This window comes from Eumetopias jubatus, unplaced genomic scaffold (assembly GCF_037043125.1).
Source record: "Eumetopias jubatus isolate StellerSeaLion01/CBP00866 unplaced genomic scaffold, mEumJub1_p1.0 scaffold_10, whole genome shotgun sequence".
Taxonomy (NCBI): Eukaryota; Metazoa; Chordata; class Mammalia; order Carnivora; family Otariidae; genus Eumetopias; species Eumetopias jubatus.
Window position 1 is genome coordinate 10908732 of NW_028274816.1, and position 8085 is coordinate 10916816.

General features: G+C 47.4%; 1 pseudogene; it reads right to left on the reverse strand.

Annotated features, from left to right (window-relative positions):
• Positions 1-5459: 5459 nt before the first annotated feature.
• On the reverse strand, positions 5460-5921 carry LOC114203398 (small ribosomal subunit protein eS17 pseudogene; annotated as a pseudogene).
• Between the last annotated feature and the right edge of the window lie 2164 nt (positions 5922-8085).

Genomic DNA, 8085 nt, shown 5'->3' on the forward strand with positions numbered 1-8085 from the left:
CCCACTTCTCTCTCCACTCCCCACAGGACTCCAAACTCCAGATGAGAAACCACCTTTTTGCACTCAATTATAGCAAGCTGCCTTAACCATAAATTAAGTTATAATGCCTTTGCCCACCAGACTGAGCTGGCAAGGCACCCCTTGCCCTTGTCATAAATTAACTCCTTGATCAAATTTTAAATGAATTATAAAAGTTGAAAATTAAATCTGGCTAAATTAAGGGCTTCTCCTGTTATTTTAATGAAGCAGGAACCACCAGCGGCATAGAGCAGAGCTGACCACTTCCAGCCCAAACTTCGGCTGCAGACGCCTGCCAGTCGCTGAGTGAAAGGGGCCGTTCTGAGCTTTCATCCTGACAATGGATTACTTCTCTGTGTGATTTTTAACTCTATGTTTTTTAAAGATTTTATGTATTCATTTATCGGGGTAAGAGGAGCAACAGAGGGAGAGGGAGAGAGAGAGACCCTCCAAGCAGACTCCCCGCCAAGCGTGGAGCCCGACTTGGGGCTCAATCCCAGGACCCTGAGATCATGGCCTGAGCTGAAGGCAGCTGATTAATCAACTGAGCCACCCAGGCGCCCCAGATTTTTACCTCCTTTTTAAATTAATTAATTAATTTATTTATTTATTTATTTATTTATTTGACAGAGACAGACACAGCGAAACAGGGAACACAAGCAGGGGGAGTGGGAGAGGGAGAAGCAGGCTTCCCGCGGAGCAGGGAGCCTGATGCGGGGCTCGATCCCAGGACCCTGGGATCATGACCTGAGCCGAAGGCAGTCGCTTAATGACTGAGCCACCCAGGCGCCCCAGATTTTTACCTCTTTATTATGGAAAAACATAGGCAGATGTAGAGAGACTGGTAAGATTCACCCACACGCACTGTTACTCAGCTTCAAGGTGAAAAATATTTTTAGAATTAAACCAGTATGTCCTATACCTGACAATCAGTGATGCCTACTTGCTAGTTTTCCTGTGGTTTCCCCCATCTCCGAATTTATTGTTTCAGGGGAAGGAAAAGATAGAGATCATTGATCAAAATTGTGCCTCAAAGTAGACTCTTTTGAGTATAGAAACAATGATCATTGTTGGGGGAAAAAAGAGACATTCAGAACTTCCCTTTATATGTCAAGAGCTAGCTTGGAGGTCTGAACATAGAGCTTTATATACACACGCCTAGAATGGGGCTCATGATGTCCAAGAGGTTCCCATCTGACAGGAAGGATGAGTGTCTCTTCAGTTGCTTGGGATTGACACAGCACAGGATGACATCATGCCCAACCCAGAGCAGGATGGTCCGAGGACATTGTCAAGGTGGAGAGGCATGAGGTAGAGCTCCTGCTTGTCTATAGGGAGAACAGAGCTTGTTGGATATCCAGAAATTCCCACATGGCGTAGTGAAGGGATAGAGAAATCATGGGAAACAGTGTGCCAGGAGAGACAGGGTAAAGACGAGGCAGCCGCAGAAAGTGGACTTCATAATTTAGAGGCCATAGCAAAGGCCAACCCAACATCTTTGGGTTCAAGCTTGATGAAGGAATGGGTCACACTTCCAGATGCCAATATAAGGTGCGAGGTTGCCATGCAACAGGCTGTTGGATTCCTCGAAGAGGCCCCAGAGAATAACCTAAGGGTTGTTACCACCTTTCTCTTGACCGCCATGGAGTCACGTAAGCTCTGCACCCAGGCGCCATATTGGAAACAGCAAGCAAGAAATTGTTGGAATGTGAAGAAATAGCTCAGTCAGAAACTTTGAATAGATTTCGTATTTACTCAGAAGAGACGATCTTATACCCAAGGACACTGCAATCAATGAGAATGGGACCCTAGGGAGAGATGAGGTCCGTTATGGAAAATATAGAAAGTGACCTTTCTTACTACATCTGAGTTTTAGTGTGTAGACTTCAATTATGCTATTTAAGGTCACAGAATAGCATAGGATTCTTGTGGTTTGCTGATCTTAAACAAAGCTCAAGGTGCATATTTTCTAGTTTTCCCTTGGCCCGGAGTAATGATGGTGATTTAACAGAGATCTATGGTATTCTGGGCAGAGAAGGCTGGAGGTTGCTCTTGCTACTTTTTATGGATGCAGGAACCATATGAGATGGGGGGGGTCACTGGTCTTAAAATATCTCAATCAAAGTCTGAGGGATTTAGTTCCTCCTACGGGGTACCCAGGGCCACTGGGGAGGATGATTGCTGGAATTTTCCCACTGGCATCTTCCCTGCTTGCTTTCTTCCTTCCCTCCCTGCCCTGAATTAGGGATGTTGAAGGGAAAGAAGATAGTGTCTGGGTGAAGACCAAGAGGCACCTCTCAAAGCAAACAAGAAGATGCTGGTGGACAGGCTATTTTAAATTTACTTACCTTTTGTTAAAAAGGTTTTATGTATTTATTTGAGAGAGAGAGAAACCATGAGTGGGGGGAAGGGCAGAGAGAGGCAGAAGCAGACTCCCTGCTGAGCAAGGAACCTGATCCCAGGACCCTGGGATCATGACCTGAGCCAGAGGCAGACGCTTAACCGACTGAGCCACCCCGGCGCCCCTAAGTTTGCTTACTTTTAATGTAAACCTATCTGAATCAGAAGTCAAGAGGGCCAAATATTGAACCCCAAACCCAGAAACGCCCATTTTAAAGGGGAAGGTATTAAGATCACCGGCTGTCTCTCTCCTTCACATTTCGACAAGCTCATCGCCACTCAGAGGCAAGCAACCAAGTATTCCAGGCCCTCAGTCCGAGGTGCTGCGGAAGACAGACCCCAGGGAATTCCACCACCAAACGAGGCCTGTCTCTGAGAGCAGTAGCTCTAATTAACCAGAGCCAGCTCGCAGAGGTGCCAGGGATGACTGGCCACTCAGCCCAAAGAGACAGAGAGTGGCAGTAGGTTTATTGAGATTTGTGCAAAGCCCCCTTCAATCAGGCTTTCAAGATAATTAGGAAGCAGAAGGACAATTCATTAGTGGCCTGTGTTGATGGAGCTCCAGCCCGGCCTGCATTAACAGGAATTCCCCCTCTACTGGTATCTGCTCATTCATTTGGGGACACAGCATTATGAGGTGTTTTTCAAACTTGTTGACTGTGGCCCACACAGTAAGAAATACATTTTATATGGCAGCTTGGTACACACACACACACACACACACACACACACACACCCCGAAACAAAAGTTACACGGTCATACTGACCTTTTTATGTGCCATGCACGCTGCTTCTTTCTTTTCTATGGTATTCTATTACATATTTTTTAATGCCAGTTATGGGCCCACTAAATTGAATTTGCCACCTGCTAATGGGCTGCAACTGAAAAATGCTGATCTATAAGTACACCTGTTTGTCTTGATAGATCATTTCCACCCAGAGAGTTTCCGGGTAGGCAATTTGTTTGGGATTCTACACTCTGATTATTTTGAGCTGCTTCTCTCTGAGATCCAAGGCACATAGCTATTTTGCAGGACTATTGGGGTTGAGTTATTGCTATTATTACTTTGAGTATTACTGCAGTTATAAATAGCCCCATGATTTCTGGTTAAAAAGGCGGTAGGGATACAAATAACAATGTCTAGTCAACTACATAGAATGGCTGGAATTTCTAAAAAGCCCGTTCTTTCTCTGGGTTCGTCAATGAGCTGTCTTTCTGGGAACAGGGTCATTACAAGAAGACTGACATATTCTCCTAAAGCTAGATCAGAGCTATGTATCAGGACACCTGGGTCCTAAATCAACTTGCTAGCGTGTGATCTTGAGCGAGCCCTTAGCCACCGCGGTGGGCGCCACCGGGTGGCGGCTAATTCAGGGCTCATTCCCTACCCCTCTACTTTGCCACCCCGCTCCACCATTATGCAACTGGAAAGCTGATTCCTCCGCCCTCTTCACCGAGCATCCTTTGCAGCCCGAAGTGGTCATGTGACACAGCTCTGACCAATGAGGTGTAAGCAGAAGTCTGACGCGTTCAGGACAGAGCAGGGGTGGGGGTGTTGATTATCAGATGTAAAGGCACTAGGGGTGCCTGGTTCCACGCCTTTGCTCCATTCTTCCTGTTTTGAGTGGACGTGATTTGGGGACCTGCAGAAACCTGCTAACGACCGTGTGTTGACAGGCATAAAGATAAAAGCCAGCCTAGGAGGGATCGCAGAAAGGGGAACTAGGGCCAAGGTTTCTGGTGCCTTCACTGAGCACAGAAGCGTCAGCAACTGCCAGTCCCTGGATTTCTGATTATTTGCGAAAAAGAAACGTCTGTTTCGTCAATGTACTGGTGGCTGGATTTTCTGTTTCTTGGAGCCAGATACCTCCCTGGTTAATACAACCTGTCTGAGCAATGTCAGATAAGGACACGAATAAAGAATGTCTCCAGCCCTACTTTCCTCACAGAGATATTGTGAGGGTCAAACGCGGGATTCCTCACCCTCAGCGCTATTGACATTTGCGGCCAGATAATCCTTTGTGGGATGGGCATTTAGCAGCATCCCTGACCTCTATCCATTATTAGATGCCAGTAGCAATCCTTCCCAAGTTGTGACCACCAAAAATGTCTTCGGACATTGCCAAATGTCCCCCCCGGGAACAAAATTATCCCTGGTTGAGTCGTACTGATCAAACGTAATGAGGGATGTGAGTGCACTTGAAAGCTTAACATTTCATGGGGCACCTGGGTGGTGCAGTATGTTGAGTGTCTGACTCCTGATTTCGCCCAGGTCATGATCTCAGGGTGGTGAGATTGAGCCCCTCATCGGGCTCCGTGCTCGGTGCAGAGTCAGCTTGAGATTCTCTCTCCCTCTCCCTCTGCTCTTCCCGCTTGTGCTCTCTCTCTCAAAAATCAATCAATAAATCTTTAAAAAAAATAGAGGTTAAAATTTCCACGAGAGTGGAAAACATTACTGTCAGTGTGCGGTATTTCATTTTAGAGTTTTTTAGTTGTTTAAGGTTTTTTTTTTAAATACATTTTATACTCAGATTAAAATTTCCTTGCAAAGTGAAGTAAAAACAACAAAATTTCCTAAAATCAGAAGAAAAACCCAGCATTGTATCCAACAGGATCCATTTCGAGGAGGAACATGAATTAGTGGCTAAGGTGGCCAATAGGGATGCTCTAGGATATGTTGCATATTGATTACAAAATGACATTGAAGTAAGGTCATCCTTGGTTGCTCCTGAGTTTCTACAATAAAAGAGTCTGGCAAAACTATTTCCTTCAGCAACGCCCCATTTCTCCAGGACTGGTGATGTGAAGACCAAGTGTACTGCTCGCAAAGCTCTTCCTTCAAGGAATTGCCTTAAGACATTGGATCTTTGGGAGAAACATGCTTACTTTGGGTTAACAATCCTCTTTCTTTTGAAAACAAAAATCTGTATGTCTTCTGAGGTCCCCGGACCTCAGAAGACATACAGATTTTTGTTCCATTTCTTACTCCATGTGGTTTGGGAGGAGCCATTCCATTTCTTTCTTTCTTTCTTTCTTTTTTCTTTTTTGTTGTCCAAGGTTTATTGAAGATATTACAGCACAGCAGGAAGATTCAAGCGGCTCCACGTGGTGTTTTGAAATTCATCCCAACTGTAGGCTGAGTGACCTGCAGGTTGGACAGACTGCCAAAGTCCAAGAGTTTCCACATTTCCTTAGTGTCAGGGTCTACTTCAGTGATCTCCTGATCCAGGGCTGAGACCTCGGGCACGTAATTATCCCTCCTCTCTCTCTCTTCCTCCTGCAGCTTGATGGAGATGCCTTGCACCAGGGCCCTCTGAGTCCGCTTCATCAGGTGTGTGACATAGCCTGCGATCTTATTGTGGAGCTTCTTGCTGGGGATGATGGCGATTTCCTCACACACGCGCTTGTTGGTGTGGAAGTCATTGCCCAGGCGCGTGTAGGACTTCTCAGTGATGACCCGGGCCGCCTTCTTCACGGTTTTGGTGTGGACGCGGCCCATGTTGGCGGGTATCGGAGCCATTCCATTTCTAAGTGCCAGGGTGAGAGGAGACCCAGGAGGAAGCCAATTGGCATACCCCATCCTCTGACCCTTGGGTTCAGAGATAGGCATATGACTGAACTTGAACCAATGACAGACAGGCCCTGACTGTTGGGAGAACAGGTGTGGATGGAGAAACCCATAAGCCAGGGAGGCTGGAAGCCACTGCACAAATTAAGGAGTGAGCGTGCCTGAAGAGAGAGCCAACGAAGACAGACGAGGAGAGAGACCAGATCCTGTTAAACATCGTTTGATGAGAGGCCCAGCCTGGATCTACTGCTACCCGGGGCATCTTGGCTGCACAAGCCAATAAGTAAATTTCCATTTTTGCTTAAGGTGATTCCAATGGGGACCACCTTTATTTTCTCCTTCACAAATAAAGCCAAGCACAGCGGGTAGAACCAGAATGACTTCAGGGAAGGTGGTCCTTGTTAGAGAACAGCCCCCCAGGCAGGGAGGGAGGTGCTGATGCATTGGGGTGATATATTGCACTTTATACCATGAAACTTCGGTGCCTACTTAAAATATTGAGGAAGAGGTGGAGGAGAAGAAGGAGGAGAAGAGGGGGGGAGGGGAGACGAGGAGAAAATTTAAACCATAAAAAACAAACACAGAGAAAATCAAGAGTCTGTGGGCCCACGGACCCCTCCTCTCCCTGCAGAATCTCTCAGAGATATATGGGAGACTTGACCCTGGAAAGCCAAACTCTGGAGTCGGACATTAATAAAGATGTCTTTGGGAGACCTAGAAACTCATCAAACAGGATCTGGCTGAGTCTCGAGGTGTTGGTGGCAGCTTGCCCAGAGCCCCGTCAGGAACCACTAAGGCTTCTGAAACTCTAGAAATATGGGTTCTGTCTCATTCTCTCTCTCTCTCAGAGAGGCACACTTGACCCACATACTACTGTCTAAGGGCATGTGTTGAGCTTGCTGGCAGAGGTTCCAGGCACCCCAGCTGCTGTATGCTCGCCACCATGACAAACGGGGAAACCACAGAAACAGAACAGGGCAGCTTGCTCTTCTCCGAGGCCCTGGGGGTGCGGAGGGCACACCGTCAGCTACGCGGCTGGGTCAGGGTGGCCTCTGGGAAGCCGCAGTTCTGGCCCCTTCTCAGACTCCCTGGCTGTTCCCTGGAGCTGGCCATTTGGTTTTCACCAATTCCGTGACTCTCCTTTGCCCTGTGGCCCCTAGCAAGCTGTGTCCTCTCTGACGTTTCCACTGGTTTTGTGATGTGTGCCTCAGTCATTGAAAATGGCATCACACTGGGCACTGGGGCTGAGAGATGTCCTCTCTGTCCTAAGGAAACTGGTTCCGGGGTGGGGTGGGAGGAGCTCGGTCATGGTGACTAAGTGCCAGAACATCTTTCTTTCGCACAGAAAGACTCAGGTTCCCACCTTGATCCTGAGATCTTGTGCAAAGGAACTAACCTCTCAGAGCTTCTGTTTCTTTATTGGAGAAAAGAGGCTGACGGTCCTTCTTTGACCGAGATATTGTAAGAACTGTGTGTCCAGCGTACGGACACATACACATGTTGCCATCACAAGGATTATTGTCATTGTTAGGATCTGGATTCACTTCTGTGCTAACCCCACTTTGGGGCAGAGCTCGGAGGTCAGGCCCAGTCTCTTCTCTTGGTGCCCACTTCCAGGGGGCAGCCTGAGCAACATCAGATGTGGGTTAGTGCCAGTTTGAAATATGCAAGTGTTTCCTCCAAAGAGTCACCCCAACGTGGGTCCCCCACCCCATCATACTTTCTGCACAGCAGATGCTCAGCTGCATTTAGCAGTGAAACATCATTGGTGGGTGAGAAGTTACCTGCCGGGGGTGGGGGGAACCACGGTCTCCTTTGGCTAGGGATGGGCAGTGACATCATTTGAGTAGGGCCTCTGAGCCCCCCACTCCAGGTATGAAGCGAAGCGCTCGGTCCCTTCTCCAACCTAACGTCAGGCCACAGATGCCCAAACAGCTCCATCCAGAGCTCTGCTTCATAAATAATTGGTCAGACACGAGTTTGACTTAATCAAGAAAGGCTATGGAAAGCAGATTAATGACATTTTGATGAACTTTTCAACTCAATTTGAAAAGCCATGCTACGTTAAGCACAGTTTCCAATTACCCTCCAGGAAAAA